At 37.1% G+C, this 17920-nt stretch overlaps 1 protein-coding gene and 1 long non-coding RNA gene across 2 annotated transcripts in view; one reads left to right on the top strand and one right to left on the bottom strand.

The window, feature by feature from the left end:
• DPP6 (dipeptidyl peptidase like 6) overlaps positions 1-17920 on the bottom strand; it is a 919284-nt gene that overhangs the window by 740570 nt on the left and 160794 nt on the right. The window lies entirely within an intron of this gene.
• Positions 1432-17920, top strand: part of LOC143674771 (uncharacterized) — a 154856-nt gene continuing 138367 nt past the window's right edge. Inside the window, exons 1-2 of the long non-coding RNA XR_013171210.1 lie at positions 1432-1500; positions 9025-9165. This is a non-coding gene — a long non-coding RNA (uncharacterized LOC143674771). The remainder of the gene's footprint in view (positions 1501-9024; positions 9166-17920) is intronic.

Here is a 17920-nt window from a genome sequence, read left to right as displayed (position 1 = left end):
CCTTCAAATCTGAATATATAAAGTCACCATCTTTGAGTCCCTAACTATAGATGATTTCACAGAGATGGTATTGAGTTGAAGAGAGTTTCCATGCTCCTTTTACTTTCTTCCCTCTGTGATTCCTCTAAAATACTCAAGAATGCTGTATCTATACCCTATGTCTGGGAGGAGTATGGCTACTTCACCTCTGAAGTGGCTTTGCATACATTTTTCTAACAGCATTTCAGTGGTTCATGGTATATTGATGAGAAAATAAAATATATTGAAAAAAATGACTATATAAAATCCATCTGTAATTGGTTAGAGGCTTCATAGGGCCCTGGGGATAGGGGTAGCATGAGGATCCTAGCGAAGGAAGAGATCTGTTAAATTAGGCATTTTAGTTTAAACATATTAAGCACCACTTTGTTAGCTGTTAAGACCCCAAATTAGTAAAGTGTTTTGAACAAGAGTATATGAAAGCATAACCATTAAGGCTTTCTCCCTTCCTTGCTTTCTCTGGCAGACCACTCCTCTGTGCTACTAAACCACCCAGCTTTGTGTTACAAAACAAGGGTAATGGGTGGCAAAGTAGACACTCCAAGGATGAATTGATTAATGTAAGAACGAGTATGGAGATACTCAGAGGACGGAAGACCTTGGTCTGAAAAGGGGAGAAGAGAAAAGGTATGGGAGCTCGTGTAGGCTGGAATATTTTTAAGAGGGGAGAAGAGTAAAAGAAGGAGATAAAATGCCCAGCAGTCATAGGATTTTAATCAGAAAGAAGATAAGGAGGAACATTAGAACATCTTATTTTGTGTGGTGGAATGTAATGCTTCTTTAAGTTATCCTCATTCAAGCATTGTTACAAATCTAACCCTACAACGCGTTAAAAATGATGGATTTTTGGGCGGGCCACAGTGGCTCAGGCAGAGTTCTTACCTGCCATGCTAGAGACCAGGCTTCGATTCCCAGTGCCTCCCCATGAAAAAAAAAAAAAAAAGATGTGTTTCTTTTAGTTGTTTCATTGTCGTAATCCAGGCCTTAAGACAAAGGTTGAAAGGCCAAGGATGATCTGGTTGACTTTAATACAAACTTGTGTTTGCCTGGTTCTACAGCCTAAGCAAGAGATGCCAAGGCCATTTAGGTGACTGAAGCTTGAACAATCAATAATTTTCTTTAGGGGTAGGAGTAATACTCTCTCTACAGTTTTTATTTTCGTAAAAATTAAGATGAAATTCTTGCTGTCGCAACGGTAAGAAATCTCTTCGTGATGAAAGAGCACACTGGGTGTGGGATAAGGACACACACGTTTCAGTTCTTGTTCTATCCCCGATAGTCTGTGTGACCTTGGACACATCACTTAACCTCTCTGAGTCTTAAAGTCCTCATCATTCAAATGAGGGGTAACCTCTAGCTCAGATATCATTGGATTCTGACTCTAGAATTTCAGAGACTCAGGATTCTGCCAAGAATGAAACCATGTGAGTGATCATCTCCAGGGGCTTATGCTGAGAAAAGGCAAGTTCCAGTACATATATTCTGTATGGTTTCATTTATATAGCATTCTTGAAACAACAAAGTTATAGAAATAGAGACCAACTCAGTGGTTGCCAGGAGTCAAGGAGGAGATGGGGACAGGAGGACAGTGCATGTGACTATAAAAGTGCTACACAAGGATCCTTAAGGTGACAGAATGTTCTTCTTTAACTATAGCAATGCCAATATCCTGGATGTTGTATTTTACTACAGTTTTGCAAGATGTTACCATTGGGTGTGGTTAGGTAAAGAGTAGGACTCTATTATTTCTTATGACTACTACATGTGAATCTATAATGATCTCAAAATAAAATGTTTAATGGAAAAAAAAGAAAGAAAACATTAAGGTTTTTCTTAAAAATGGAGGAGTAAACACTTGGAGAAAAAAATAAATCAGTAATAACTAATGAAGGACCAAGTTACTATATTAAACTGGCACTGGGAAAATGTACTTATTAAAACATAGTGATTAGAGCCAGCACAGACTATAAACCATAATCCAAAGCCTATGATAGACATAAAATAAAGTTCATCACAGGGAGGATTTACTCATACATATTCAGTTTGTCGTTAAACAATTTACATTATAGGTAAAAATTTACGTATAATGAATGCCAGGGAAATGAATATATAAATATATATGGTGCCCTCCCTCTCTCTCCCCCTTTCTACTACAGAGTTAGTTAGTAGCAGAAATAAAACTAGATTCCTCTGCTGCTGTTCTCATGCCACAGAAAAGAAATACACTTTCCCCCATTTAACCTTGATGACAACCTGTTTTGAGATTGTAAACAGCCATGTGGCTTTTCATTTGCCAGTATGAAACAGCGCTCTCACGTCTGTGTAGCAATCCCTTCACATAAGGCTCCTCAGGGTTTTGCCATTTGTTCACATCAGGGAAGGGGCAGTTAATGACGATAATTAATTCTTCTTATACTAAAAGCACCCTTAAGTCATTAAATAATTAATCCTTTTTAGTGGGACTCTGGGCAAGAGTGAAATGGTCCCCATCTTATGTTATTGGCTGGAAAATTAAACAAGGAAATTGAGTGACTTGCCCAATGCTATGTGGAGAAACAAGATTAAGACTCCTACAGCTGCTTCCCACACTTCCCATCAGGGAGATGCATGAACTATTGAAGCAGTTTAGTTCCTGGTGGTGCATCCTCGGCCTGTAGAAAGCAGGCTTCATTTCCAGGGGGGTGTTTAGCCATGGTTTGAACTGTAGAATGGGGTTGATGCACACAGCACTCAATGCTTGACACTGATATTACTGATGCTGTCACCGGATGCCACACAACCACCCAGATGGCATGGCCCTATGCAATGATCACACAGGCAGATGCACTGGTTAATGGGATACACATAAAAGGAACCCTGACATTACAGTTAAAGTCAAAATCAGGTTGCTGAGCAAAATGAACATCTTTTCAGGGTGTATTTTTCTGGGATATCAGCTCCATAATTGCCTGGTGCATGTCCCTTGAATGTATCAAAACTCCTCCAGCAACAGCTTAATTTTAATAATGATATTTATTTATTAAACAGTTAGTATTCAACAGGCCTTTCCCATATATTGTATCACACTTTCATACAAACAGAGTAAAGTAGCTACTTTTTCCTCTATTTCCCTACAATACAGCAAACTGAGGGGCAGTAAATTTAAATGGCTTGATAGAGCCTGCTAATTATAGGTGCAGAGCTGCGGATTAAGCAAAGGTTTGCCTTTTACTACAGCCAGCAGTTGCCTCCATTGCATCATGCACATATTTAATTGGATTAGTCAACTGTTTATAACTCTGCTGGGTGTGCTGTTCTGCAATGCCCCTCATCACTGCTTCAGTCTTTTATACAAACCGAGAGGGCAGGGGGTATTTAACTGCAACTCTGGGCAGAGCCAAGTCCCCAGGCACGATAGGTTACTGAACAAAGAATGACTTGGGATGATGAAGGCCAGTACAAATCACATTAAAAAGGTATCAACTCTGGTTGGGGGCTCTGCCTGTTGCATGTAGAAAACACTGGAAAATTCAGAACAAGAAAACTGTTCCTTCAGGGATCAGTTTAGGGCTTAGATTATACAGATGATTATCTCCTGTTCCATTATAAACTGGTATTCATACAGCTTTAATACAAAACAACAGTAATAATATACACTTTAAATGCTAGCTACAAACTTTAAATACTGGTCATGAGTGAAATTTAGCTTATTTCCTTATTTAATACTTTCAATAACCCTATCATATTAGTAGCAGTAGTTTTCCCACTTTCAATTGAAGGGGGAGAAAGTTTAACAAATTTAAGCAATATGCACAAGGACAGTAGCTAGTAAGTGGCAAAACTAGAACTAGAACTCAGGTTGAGCTGACGTCGACATCCTTGGGTAAAGATGAACCCCTCAAATGTTAAAATAAATTCAGTTTGAAATAGTGGTAAATGAAAGCGAGGGGTAAGAGGTATGGTACGTATAGTTTTTTTTTCTGTATTATCATTTTATTTCTTTTTCTGTTGTCTATTTCTTTTTCTAAATCGATGCAAATGTACTAAGAAATGATGAATATGCAACTATGTGATGATATTAAGAATTACTGATTATATATGTAGAATGGAATGATTTCTAAATGTTTTGTTTGTTAATTTTTTTAATTAATAAAAAAAGTTAAAAAAAAAAAAAAGAAAAAAGAAAAAAAAGATGAACCCCTGACCTGTGCCCTCAGCAGGGAAACAATTTTGTGGTGTGTGTATGTGTATGTATTAGTTGATATTTGTAAACAAGTCAGAGGCCAGTATATTCCAGGTTCTGTGGTAAACTCCAGGAACACAAATGTACAATTTGTCATATTATCTGCTTTCAATAAGCTCATGCTATGGAGGGAAGAAAAACATGTAACAAAAACAACAAGAGCCCTTCTCTGGGAGGGGCAGTATAACAGAATAGAATTCCAGAGAACAGAAAGGACACAACTGAGCCAACTGACCTAAGCTGTGGGCAAGAAGGGGGTCACAGGAATTTACATGGAGCATCAATTAGTGTTAAACCTTAAAGGTAAAAGAATCCCTGGAAAGACAAGTACAGGAAAATGGAGTGAATAGCATGTGTTGGGGCAGGGAGGAGTGACTAGCATAGGTTTTGGGGAAATTGCAGGGGCTTTGTCACAATTAGAGTTTAGGGTGGCAGGGAATTGGGGTAGGGAGGATGGAAACAATTGAAATTGTTCCCATCCATATCAAAATTAAAATGCTTGCATTTTTCTCAGTAGTGCATGAATGTTTCCAATAAGATTTAGTTGTAGTTATTTGTTGTTGTGTAGGTCCCCACATCACCACTCTGTTTGTACTTTTCTAATGTACTATTAGTTTTAATAAATCTATTTCTGCATATGTCTCCTTACTTGACTATAAACTTTTGGAACATAGGGACAACATTCTATTAAACCTTTACCCCCAAACACACCAGGATATTTGGAACTCAGTACTTACTCAACAAACTATTTTTTCTTAATTATGAAAAATAACATATATACAAAGAAAGCAATAAATTTCAAAGCATACCACAACAATTATAGAAAAGATTTCAGAGTTTGGTATGATTTACAGTTCCACAATTTTAGGTTTTTACTCCTAGCTGCTCCAAGACACTGGAGACTAAAAGAAATATCAATATAATGATTCAACAGCCATACTCATTTGACAAATCCTATCTTCTCTGTTACAACTCCACCTTTTCCTTTGATCTCTCTGCCAATCTTTAGGGATATTTGGGCTATGCCCATTCTAACTTTTTCAAGTTGGAAAGGGCTGTGGATAATACAGGATAGGGGGATGGAACTAGTAGATGTTCTGGAGAAGCTCCCCACCTGGGTTTCAGGACTTATCTGACCTAGGAACCCATCTGGAGGTTTTTAAGTTTCTGGAAAGTAATCATAGTATATGGAACCTTTGTAGAATCTCAAATAGAGCCTTAGGTGTTTTTTTTTTAGGGTAGGCAGGAATGGTTTTTGTTGGGGTTTAGCAAACTATGGTAAATAGCAGCATCTAACTGAATCTTGCATAAGAGTAGCCTCCAGACTCTATTTGAACTCTCTTAGCCACTGATACCTTATTTGTTACAAATCTTTTCCCACTTTTGGTTAGGAAGGCATTGTCAATCCACGCTACCAGGACCATGTTCATCCCTGGGAGTCATGTCCCACGTTGCCAGGGAGACTTTTACCCCTGGATATCATGTTCCATGTAGGGGACATGGTAATGATTTTACTTGCAGAGTTGGACTTAGAGAAAGGCCACATCTGAGTAACAAAAGAGGTCTTTTGGAAGTCACTCTAGGTAGGCTTAGCTTCTACAGAAATAAGCTTCACAAGAGCAAGCCTCAAGATCAAGGGATTGACCTACTGACTCAGAGGCCCTAATGCTTTAGACGGTATCAGGGATTTCCATGGTGGTGAAGTTTAATAATTCCATATTTTCTCTCTCATCCCTCAAGGGACTTTGCCAATACTTTTAAAGTATCTGTCACCATATGCTGGGATGTATCTGGACATTACATTAAGCTATACAGAATTACAAGCCCTCATTCTCATTCTAGGCACCATGTATTTGGGTTGTTTAAATGATCTTTCCAGAGAAGTTGAGTTAGATTATATGCAACAGAAAATTTAGGTTTTGGACAAAATAAACCTCTTTTCCTGCTCTCATAGAGTAGGTCAAGTTCTAAAATACAGACAATGTCCTCCTTACCCCTGTATTCTAATTTACCTTCTCAATGAACTTTTGAGGAATGTAAGAACTAAACATTTTATACAGTGTTTTGTAATTTCCAAACTCCATTAAATCATTGACTTATTTAAAACTCCCAAAACTCATTTCTTGAAAACTAGTCCTAGTCTTTACTTTCAGGGTGTACTAACTAAAGTTAAGGAATAAAGTACAAATTTAACCAAAGCTGGTATTGACCAAGTTTTTTGATATGCATTACCTTATCTGATCTCTAGCAACTCTATGATGTATTATTATAACTATTTAGCAACAACAACAACAAAAACAGACCCAGAAAGTTCAAGTAACTAGATTAAGATCTCGAAGTTAAGTGATGCTACTGGGACATGAGTTTAGATTTTTCTGACTTTTAAATCTCTTTTCAATTGTTTGCTACTCCACTAATCTACATTATACTCACCCTTTTCAATAGAACCATGACACATGGATTTACTAATTACTATTCCTGGAGTCACCACTAGCAATTGATCCACTTCTAGGCATAACTTACACATAGTCTAGAGAGGACAGAAATGATTAATTATTGTTGCATAGATTGACCCTCACTATTCCCCAACCATGACCTCCTGTCCCAATGCTTTCTTATTTTTGAGCATCCCTGAAAGGAATCTGAAGGATTTTTCAGAATCTGTCATCTAAATGTGAATGAGAGCCTAACTGAGATGCTTTAAGCATTGACTAGCATTCATTCCACAATCTTCTTATTGCCTGAAAGAATCCAATTTTTAAGAAGAATCTTTCTTCACCCCTCACAAGCTACTGCCTTCACTATCCACACCAACTGCAACCATAATTCAAGTTTTTTTATACCACTGTCTAAGAAATTTGACCATACCAGAGGATCCAGCTGGGGATATTAGACGATACTCTCGACTTTCTTTGTTAAATCAAAGGTATGCCATTTTTGGGGGGAAGGGAAGGTTACAATTTATTATTTTCATTATTTTTTAATAGGAAGGTAATTCTAATAAGATTGTTGCATATAATTTATACCAAGGAAATCAGGAAGTTTTGCTTCCTTCTATAGCATTTGTTCAATTAATGCAAAGCTTTACAACTGGTGTCAAGGTGTCATATTACAAGTGTTTCACACTTTGTAACCTTTTATTTCTCATATGCTAAAATAGTTACTGGCCTATCTTTTATTTATCATCTACTATCCTGTCAAAGAAAAACTCAGGAGAACTACATAATTCGAACAACTTCAGAAGAGTTAATGAGTCACTCTTAAGCATTCTCACATGAAATAGAAATCACTAGGTCTCACTGATTTTGAAATTTTCTAAGTAACAAATGCCCCAAGAATGGGCTTTACCATTTTGGGTATGGACCTTCACACTTGTATTAGCAAAGGTCTATCAGAGTTTTCCCTCAATGGTTCAAGTGGTTATTAAGAACTCAGTTGTCTTCAAATCCCTATCCAAGAGCTTCTGGACTTTGGCTGTACATTAGAATCACTGGGGGCCTTAAAAAAAAACCCCAGGGCTCAGGCCACACTCTAGAACATTTTAATGAGAATTGGCTGGGGTGGAGGTGGGGTGGGGGGAGGATTGTGACCTATAAATCATTTGTTTTGACTTTTGCCAGTTTTTTTAATTGATAAGCCTAAAAGCTCCCTGCTGAGACCCTTGAGCAGCCAAGGGAGAGGACGTTGCTCTAAATCTGCTATCCCACAGATGACCAGGTATTACAGAGAGGGGCTCTGCGTTAAGAATCCAGAGTGCTTCTCCAAAAAAAAGGCTGCTGCCGGAGGGCAGAGACTCTGTCAGTTTTATTTATTATTTTTTTTAGTGCTAACACAACACTAGGTTCATAAATAAGTTCTTCATAAATATTTAATGGATGGATAAATGAATGAAATCTAATTCTAACTCAGCTACCAATTAACTTTGCCAAAAGTTCCTCAAGGTAATCAATTGTTCATCTAAAAAAATGAGTCCTATATAGTTAATGCGGTACAGTGGGAATCAAGTGAGATAGTGTAGAAGAAAAAAACCTAATGGAATCACCTTGATATTCAATTCTATTTAATTTGTAGCACCTACTGAAAAAGGACAAAATGGAAACATAAGTATTTACACAGATATCTAAGTAATATACTTGCTCTAAACTTGATACAGTTTGGGGGGGGGGGGGTTGAAAAGTCTACAAATAACCAGAAAGCCTTCTATAAGGTTTCTTAAAATTTGAAACTGTTGAAAATTCCAAATTTGGGGTGGTGGGAGTGGGGATGTATAATAGCATTTGTCCTAGCACAGCCTCTCGCCTTTCCCTGGGATCCACAAACTAGGCACGTCAGTCTGGCAGGATAAAACACAAACCCATGGAAGATAATGGGACTGCTAGTACATTCCTTCCGTCATTGTCCTAAGCACATGTAAACATTGATTGGAGACAGTATGACTCCAATGGGCATTGTTTTATAACATCCAGTTCATACCTGGTGGGCTGTCTGTTCCTGGTGGGGAGGGAGTGGGTTTCTCCACTGCAGCAGCACACTTCATGACACAGAGGTGCTATCAGTAGAACACATCCCTGTGTTGGCCATAGAGTGAGACCTGCTGACTATAAGGAGCCAGTGTCCACTAGTGAAGATGACCTCTGTGTCTCTTTTCTACATGAGTAGAACATCTTTTCATCGGAATCCATGAGTTGTGCTTTTTCTAGCAACCCTGGCTCGTATTGGAGGGGGTTAACATCTCTTGAGGTGTCTTTCCTTCTGGCCAACAGGGAGGGAAGAGAAGAGGGACAAGGAAGGTGAGGTCTCGACTCATGTGGGCAGAGGGCACTAAACGGCTTCAGAAAAGTTCCAGCTGTACCTTCAATCGAGTCCCGGTTTTTGTGAAAATCCCTTTGTAAACCAATGGTCAGGTGAGTAGATATATGAATAAAGGGTTTGGGAGAAGCATAATGATGTTGTAAACATATTGAGATTGTATTCATAGAGGGTTACATCATGAAAAGTCTGGGGAAGGAGCTGTGGATTCAGAACAGGAAAATAAAATAAGTTGCCAAGTTTTACAAACTTTTACTCATCCGGCCCTCTATCTAATACCAAGACTCATTTCTGAGCTTAACAGTTATTAAAGAAACTGAAGGTCAAGTAAGAAACAAAGAAAAGGGAAAGGCCTTTAGAATCTTATGTCCATATGCTTATTACATTTGCATAACTACATGCTCTAGTTGAGATCTGAAAACCATTGGATGTATGATTATCTTTGTTATCTAATCAGAGTTGTATAATGCTTAGACTCCTGGAGTAATTTTAAAATATAAGTGAAAATTGCACTGAAGACCAATTTGTTCATTCTCCCACCCTCATCATGAGTAAGAGATAACAAGCAAAAGGTGACATAAAACCACAAAACAACCTTATTTATATACAAGGAAAAGGAAAGGACTTAGAAAGGAAGATAATACAATATGTACCCATAGAGGATGCACCATTATAGAAGGGCTTCATGTGGTAGGATGGTCATAAATCCGAACACCTACAGCTCTGGGGTCCATAAGTCATGCCCTCAGTTGCAAGCAGACTGGCTTTATCTGTAAAACCCAACATGGTTTTACTCCCTGTCCAGAGTTCCAAAAATGTCATCAAAGAGAGTGATTCCTAGAGGCAACTTATGGGGAGGGCAGCTCTCTGCTGGGTGTGGCAACCCTGTTGCAATGAGCATCATTGTGGCTAGGTCCTCTGCCCTTTTGCATCCTAATGACATGTCCCTCATGGTAGATATTATTCAGGTTCAGTTAAGTTAGGATATAAACTGCATAGGAATTGCACTCTAAATTCACTGCTCAGTGACATAATCCATATTGATTGACTACCATTGATTCTTATTCAGAAAAAAAATGGATATCTTGGTATGGAAATATTGATATGTCTAACAGGCTTCATTATAGTACCCCATAAGTAAAACTGACTAAATTGAGTCAGTGGGTACCACCTATAACTGCCCTGTATTATGCTATCAAAAGTGGAGGTGAATTTCAGGGAATATGCCTTTATTTTTACTCCCCAGCTGGTCTACCTCTTGCTTGTAAGTGTACAAACCAGGAATACCCTCTGATTATCAGGCATTTTGAGGCAAGGGGTTTCATCTGAATATAAATGATGAGGATGGATGGCTTTTCTTTAATTGTTTTAGTTGTACTTTTTAAGGTATTCAATACACTGAAGTGGGGCTGGGTGTGTGCGGTGAGGGGTGCAGGGTTGAGGACATTCACAGAGACTCATGAGAGCTTCCTACCCACAAGGAAACTATGGTCTGGTTATTCTCTGTGGATTCTTTTATTTCTCCAAATAAATCATCACTCCATAGTTATAAGCTCAATTACATTGTGTTTCACCTTCAATAAACTTGTTTTCTCATACCCAGGTTAACCACCATCATTATATCAATGAATAAATATTATTGCAGCGTACCTATTAGACTCTATTGGAAGTTACAGTAACATACATAATCTAATCATACCATTGAACTTGACAACAATGTAAAGCAGTATCTGGTTAGATGACAAGCCAGTAGAAGAGGTTATACATCGAGTAGATGGAGACTTCATGAATAGATGTAAACAGAGCCCCAAAACACAGAAACTTGGAGATTAAAGAGGAGAAGGGAGTTTGTTTTTGAGTCTTAGGGAATTTCTAAGACAAAGGAGGTAGGTGTGTACAGGATAACCAGGGGATAGAGCTGAATTTTGTTGAAGGAAAGCAATCCATGCAAAAAAGTCGATTAATTGTAAAAGGAAGTGAGGGGCAAATATTAGAGGACTCTTAAAGCCTACCTGAGGAGTTTGGCTTCTATTATGAAAAAGCAAAGGTATTGCACAGCTTTCAGAGCAGGATTGAGGTATAATGAAAGCAATGCTTTAAGATTATTCTAAGTCAAAGTCTTTTGGGGAGACTTGGCTCTTGGCCATGGGGCCCAGGTGCTCCTTGAAAGGAGGCAGGGTAATATTCTCTACAGCTGAAAGGTAATCATCTTCAAAAAACCACATTCAGTGGAGAAATAAAGACACTCCATAAATTTAGATGAGTGTGAATAACACAAAAATTCACTAACTTCATTTACTCATTCATCAAATGAATATCTTTTTTGAGTACCTCTTCCAAGCCAGATTATTATACCAACTATAGCAGATCTAAAAATGAATGGGCCTCATTGCTAGGGAGACCAGATGATTTAATCTGAGGGGATGAATATGGTATTAAGAGATGTGAACTGATCGTGTGGCATGAAGTAAGGAGGGACCACGAGAAATACTTAAGTTTTCACAGAGGATCTTGAGAAGTGAGTAGGTTTTGCCAAACAGAGAAAGGAGAGAAGTCACACCAGGAAAAAAGAACAACAGGTCCACTTTTACTAAACTTGAAAGAACATGGCATCTATAGAGAATGATAAAAAGTGTGACTGGAGCAGACGCCTGTAGGAAAATGGTCAGAATTTCAAAGGTATGTTGGCATCCTCTAAAATTCTGACAAGGTGGGAACTATTGGAGGTCTGTAATGAATATAAAAGGAGTGACATATTAGAGTTTATAGTTAGAAATTTCACCTGGCAACAATGTGGACAATGAACTGTGGTGATTAGAGGTATGGCAACCATGTCAGTTATAATCGTCTTGTGCCTGGGGGAAGGTCACATGGTCACTCCTACTCTGGTATCTAGTGCAACTTCCTGCACATTTAGTAATAGTTTTTTATGCAACCTTTCCAAAGTAATGCAACTTAGCATTAAGTTCAAAATGTGAAGAGTAAAACAGTTAATGCCATAGAAATTGTCCCAGCTAGTATTCTAAGACTGTTTACCTAACATTTTGTTAACTAATTTCAGTTTCACCTTTCCTCTAGTTTGGCTACATTTGTAATTTGTCTGCTCTAATGTACGTTGGAAGTGGAACTTTGGAAATGATTTATATTATTTGTTCTATCATTATAGCCACAGTGATTATTAATATTATAATATTATTAGCATTAGTATTGCATAAGTAGTACATGTTTTAAACAATAAAAAGATATTCTCTATTATCTCTAGCCATGTCATTCAAAATAATGATATAAGAAGACATAAGTTGGGCTAATTAAAAAAAACATGCAAGTTATGCTTATATGTGAATAGGGTGGAACCGAAACACAACAACTGCTATATTACTTTCTGATATGTCATGTATTTGTCCATTTAAATTGAAATAATTTTTCTTCCATTATTTTAAATGCCTGCACCCATTAGAAACTGAACCAGAGAAGCGCAGTAAAGGCCTTCATTGCTCAAAATTAGGCAAGATTTAAACTAGAGTAATTTCCCTGACTCCCAGTCCAGTGCTTTCTTGCTTATCTTTGGGTAGGGTTAGGCTTTGTTTCCATGTTTTAGACTGATTAAGCTCAAGAGACCAAGAATTGAAAAGCTCCAGCAATACAAAGTATATCCCATGACATTCTCATTTCATTAAAACATCCAAACAAAATTCCAGCAGGCTTTTTGGTAGAAAGTGAGAAGCTGATTCTAAAATTCAGATGGAAGAAGCTATAATAGCATAAAGAACTTTGAAAGCTGAGAACAAAGTTGGAGGACTAATCCTACCTGATTTCAAGACTTACACAGTACAGTAACAAAGACAGTGTTCTTGACATGAAAATAGACAAATAGATGTTCAGTGGAACAGAATAGCATCCAGTAATAAACCAACGTATATATGGACAACTTATTTTTAACAAAGTTGCAAAGGCAATTTCGTGAAGAATAGTTTTTTCAACAAATGGTGTTGAAACAATTGGATATCCATATGGGGGAGGGGAGGGATTTCAACCCATACTTTACACTACATACAAAAATTATCTCAAAATAGGTCAAGACCTAAATGTAAAACCTAAAATTGAAAATTCCAGAAGAAAATATAGAAGAAAACCTTTGCAACCCGTGTTAGGTAAAGATTTCTTAGTTTGAGCACTGAAAGCATGATCTATAAGAGAACCAATTGGTAGATTGGACTTCATCAAACTGAAGAACTTTAAATTTTCAGAAAGCTCTGTTAAGAGAGTGAAAAGAAAAGCTATAGACTGGGAGAAAATATTTGCAAATCATATCTATTAAATCATATATATTAAAGAACTTGTATCCAGGCTACATAAAGAAGTCTCAAAATTCAATAGTAAGGAAACAAAACAAAACAAGCAACAAAATCAATATAAAAATATTTGAATAGAATACAAAGAAGATCTTCAGATGACAAATAAGCCCACGAAAAAGATTTTCAGGAACATTCCTCATCAGGGAAATGCAAACAAAACCGTAATGATATATCACCATACAACTATTTTTAATGGTCAAAAAAAAAGAAACAAAAAGAGAAGCCTGACAAAAAAAGAGCATAGGCTATGTAATTCCATTAATGTAACCTTCTAGGAACTATGAGCTAATGTACAGTGACAGAAATCAGATCACTGGTTGCCTGGGAGGGATCAGGTGTGAGGGTCTACAGAGGGGATAAAGGAAACTTTGCGGGGTGGTGGTGGGGTGGGGTGGAAAATATTCACTCTCTTGATTGTGGAATCAGTTTAATGGATAAATAGATATGTCAAAACTTATTAAACTGTATACTTTAAAGATGTGCTATTTATTGCATGCCATGGTAATTCAATAAAATTCAAAAAATAATAATAATTATATTCCTGTGATTCATAACCCACCCCCCCCCCCCCTTTTTTCTTTTGCATGGTCAGGCACTGGGAATTGAACCCGGGTCTCTGGCATGGCAGGCAAGAACTCTGCCTGCTGAGCCACCATGGCCCACCCAGTTCATAACCCTTTAATCTTGGTTTTTATAATTCCCTTCCATTTCAACACTCTGGTGGTTGTATCCTATTGGTATCTTCATTTATCTGCCTCCTAGCCACATATCTACCCACATATATGAACTGCCCTTTTCAGAAGAAAATGATATATTGATTTTTCAAACTATACTAGCAGTTATAGCACCTCTATATAGGATGGATTTCTAAGTTTCATAATGAAACTTTGAGAGAGAAAAAAATTACTCAAATCTTATCAAGGTAAGGGATCTACTGGGGTTACAGTTCCCTGTACTTTTTATTTATAACAAAATCATTCCAGTATTTTCAATCTGGTACTGAAATTTGTATGTAAATGGTCATGAACAGGATTTTTGCAACCAATATGCATAGTTTGTTGGCTCTTCCATGGCAACAAAAGGTAAAGATATCTATGAACCTCAGATTTGCTTACCTAAATATATGCGTATATAAGAAAAAAAATTTTCTAAGTGTTTCACTGTACCACTTGAACAGAAATTGCATTAATTTCTGTGTTCATTATTTGAAATAATTTATGTGCCTCAAGTCAATAGCTCTCAACTTCATCATATCTCTCCACCTTATGAAATGTATTCTTTACCTGGCATCAGTTTGTCTCTAGTTTCACTTACAATCAGCTTCAAACTGCCACTTCCCAAGCTTTCAGCACAATTACCTAATCCATTAGCTGGAATGGAATACCTCTTGTTTCCGCAGACTGGATGCAATTCCTAACCCCAAGCCTTGGATCTCACTGTTTTCTCTGCTTGGAATCCATTTGGATTATATGGAGATTTTTTCTCTTAATTTTAACATCTAATTGGAAGATTTTCTCTTTGCGGCATTTCTCAAACTCCCTGCAAAATTGATTGCCCCTTTTGGGTATCTCCATAGTATTTTCCTCACATCTCTAAGAGGCACTTCTTACACTGTTTCATATGTTAATCTCTCCTTACCACTGTGAGTTCAATGGGAATGTTCTTAGTTAGTCCCTATTATAGTTGCTCTTGCAGCGCCCTTACAATGACAAATTGAAAAGTTTATCTGATTAATTAAATATTAGCTAACTGTTGAGGGGATCAAATTTGGGGGATTGGGGAAGTGGGAGAAGTTTGTTATTTGTAGGTTAGATTCACCAAGTAAGGAATCTATATTTTCATAAAGAATCGAGGGTGCAACCACCAAGTTCTACAAGTGGAAAAAAATGGAAATTCAATGGTAAAAATAAATTCATTGCCAATGGCTTGCTCAGCTGGAGACTTTCTTTTATCTTTCAAATATTTGCAAAGATAGGACATCCTGATACAAAGGATTCCTTTAAATGTCTTTACCTCATTCTCAGTATTCCTGCAGTTGATAACACAGAAAAGATTCTCAAGCATTAAGAAAGAGAAATCCACCAACATCCGTCCACTAAAAGGCCTTAGGTTAATTGTTTTTTCTCATTTTCTCCTTCCGACTTATTTTCCTTATCAATAGCTATAGAGTAAAAATATTCCTAAATCAAAAGATACTCTTAAATTCAAAGATGAATAACAGACAATATATGTGTAATCTCTTACATAATGACTAAGAGCCAGAACTGCCTAATGTTTATATTCCCCAAAAAGGCCAGATAAGAACAAAAAACAACAGCAGAAAGTGATCCTTTCTGATATTTTCATATAATGTCATAATGTTAATATCATCAATGAGGCTGAAGCACATGACAACAGGTTAAAAATAGACTTGATGAATTCTAGAAATGATTCAGTATTCAATCACAAATTTTAATGAAAAAGTTTTAATGTAGTCATTGATTGGATGTAAATTTCATGCATCATTTCTCCATTCAACAGATATTCACCAAACATTCACCCCTTAATCTACATGCTGTAGATAAAGACTAAATATTGGCAAGTGCCCTCAGAAGGAAAAAAATAACATTTGTGAAGAACTGTCAGGCTTGCATGTTATATGTGTGTTCTCATCTTCTCACAAAATGTCAGAAATCTTATCACTATTTTACAGATAAGGCAACTGAGAAAGGTGATTAAAGAACTGCCCAAGTTACATTAAATAGGTCTATGTGCCTACAAAAGGAATATTCTTAACAATATTCATTTTCAAGGATAATTGTTAGTTTTTCTCCCTCAATTTGTTTAAATTTTAATATTTTTTAAATCTCACTACACACACGTTTCCAATCAATGACTTGGCTCAGACAATATTTACAGCATATGGCATTAACAATCAAAGCATAGAATATCAATCTCGGAAACGACTCCTTTAATAATGAAATATAAACAGACCTCTGATTCACAAATATGTTCATTGCAATCAATATCAGTTGCTCTTTGATTATTAGCTATCAAGCAAATCATGTGAGAGTTTATATCTCACATATAAATTTTCCCTTTATAAAATATTTAGCATGTTTTCTTTTTAAAATGCCTGATAATAGAAACTTTTCAGGTTCTACTTGAGCATGAGCAGAGCAGAGTTTTAAAAGATTTTGTTGGCTGGAAACAAGTTCTTTGAAGGACCTCCCCATGAAAAACCTATTCAAGCATCTCTTTTCTTTAAGAAATAACAGCTTTTGCCAGCATATAAGGTGAATTCATGTGCTTTTTAGACCTTTGGAAAAATAGACCCTATTTATCCTAGTTCTGTTCTTCTAGACTATTAGAAAGTTCCACCCATCTATTTAATCGATGACAACCCCCAAGAATCTGTTCTGCTTCACTAGGGGGTGGGAAAAAAATCTTTAAAGAAAACCAACAGTGCAGCTGAGTTCCTGAACATATCTGCAGAAAAAACATTACACAGTATGACCAAAAGGGTACCTATGTACTTTTTAACTGGCAATGTATACAAGCCTGAAAGACTTGTCTGTTTATCACTCCAAGATTGACATCTGATTTTCAAAATTAAGTTCTAGCCCAGGAACCCCTCACCTTTTGGCAAGAAGTGCTACTAATTCTCGAAAGTCTTGACATTACTGGATGAACGAATAGAGTTACCATAAACTCTATCTTTCTCGCCTGGGAATCCCAGGCGACCTCACCTTAGGGAGAAGGATGACACAATCTAATTTATCAGGTACAGCTGCAAAATTTCCAGGCAGCAACTTTCTCATCAAAGACTGCCTGCTCTGGCCAATGTTAGTTACACAGTTTAGTATGTTAGCGAAAAGCTACTTTATATTGATTTTGCAAATTCTGGAAAGAGGAGGCCTTTTACCTGCTCTCAATTCTTCATCCCTCAATATCAATCAGATATGCATTTGAGTTTTAGAATCATAAAATATTTATTAACTTCCAGCTTTTAATGTTCATGAATAAAGAGCCAAATTAATAATTTTTGAGTGTTGGTTAAAAAGAAACTATGAATTTTCTCCAAAGGGACGGTATTCAAGGCCAAATAAAAAGCTGCTTCTCTCTGACACCAAACAACTGACTACAAAATACCACTGGTTACTTGAACCATAGGCGTTTTGAAAAACGCAATTGTCTGAATTTTATTTTTTCTTTTCTTGTTTTCCTCTGAGAGCTGAAAGCAGCTGATGTGATATGTGTGGAAAGATAGACACTAAAATAAAAGCCAGATATGTAGGAAGAGATTCACATACACAGACAGCCTCAAGTTCGCCTTAACCCTAGAGCAATATGGGGGGAGGATGGAAGGGGAACTGGCTGATGTGAACCTAATGCAATGACATCATTTCTCCAGCTCAGGATGCAAAGATGTAGCGTTTTCCTTCTTTACAATGCACCACCGCAAACGCGGAGACCTCTTCCTTTTCACACAGAGCTACTCAGTAGAGTTGGGGGA

The sequence above is a fragment of the Tamandua tetradactyla genome, chromosome 1 (genome assembly GCF_023851605.1).
Source record: "Tamandua tetradactyla isolate mTamTet1 chromosome 1, mTamTet1.pri, whole genome shotgun sequence".
Taxonomy (NCBI): domain Eukaryota; kingdom Metazoa; phylum Chordata; class Mammalia; order Pilosa; family Myrmecophagidae; genus Tamandua; species Tamandua tetradactyla.
Note: the sequence above shows the minus strand (reverse complement) of the source record. Positions and strands in the feature narration are given on the sequence as shown.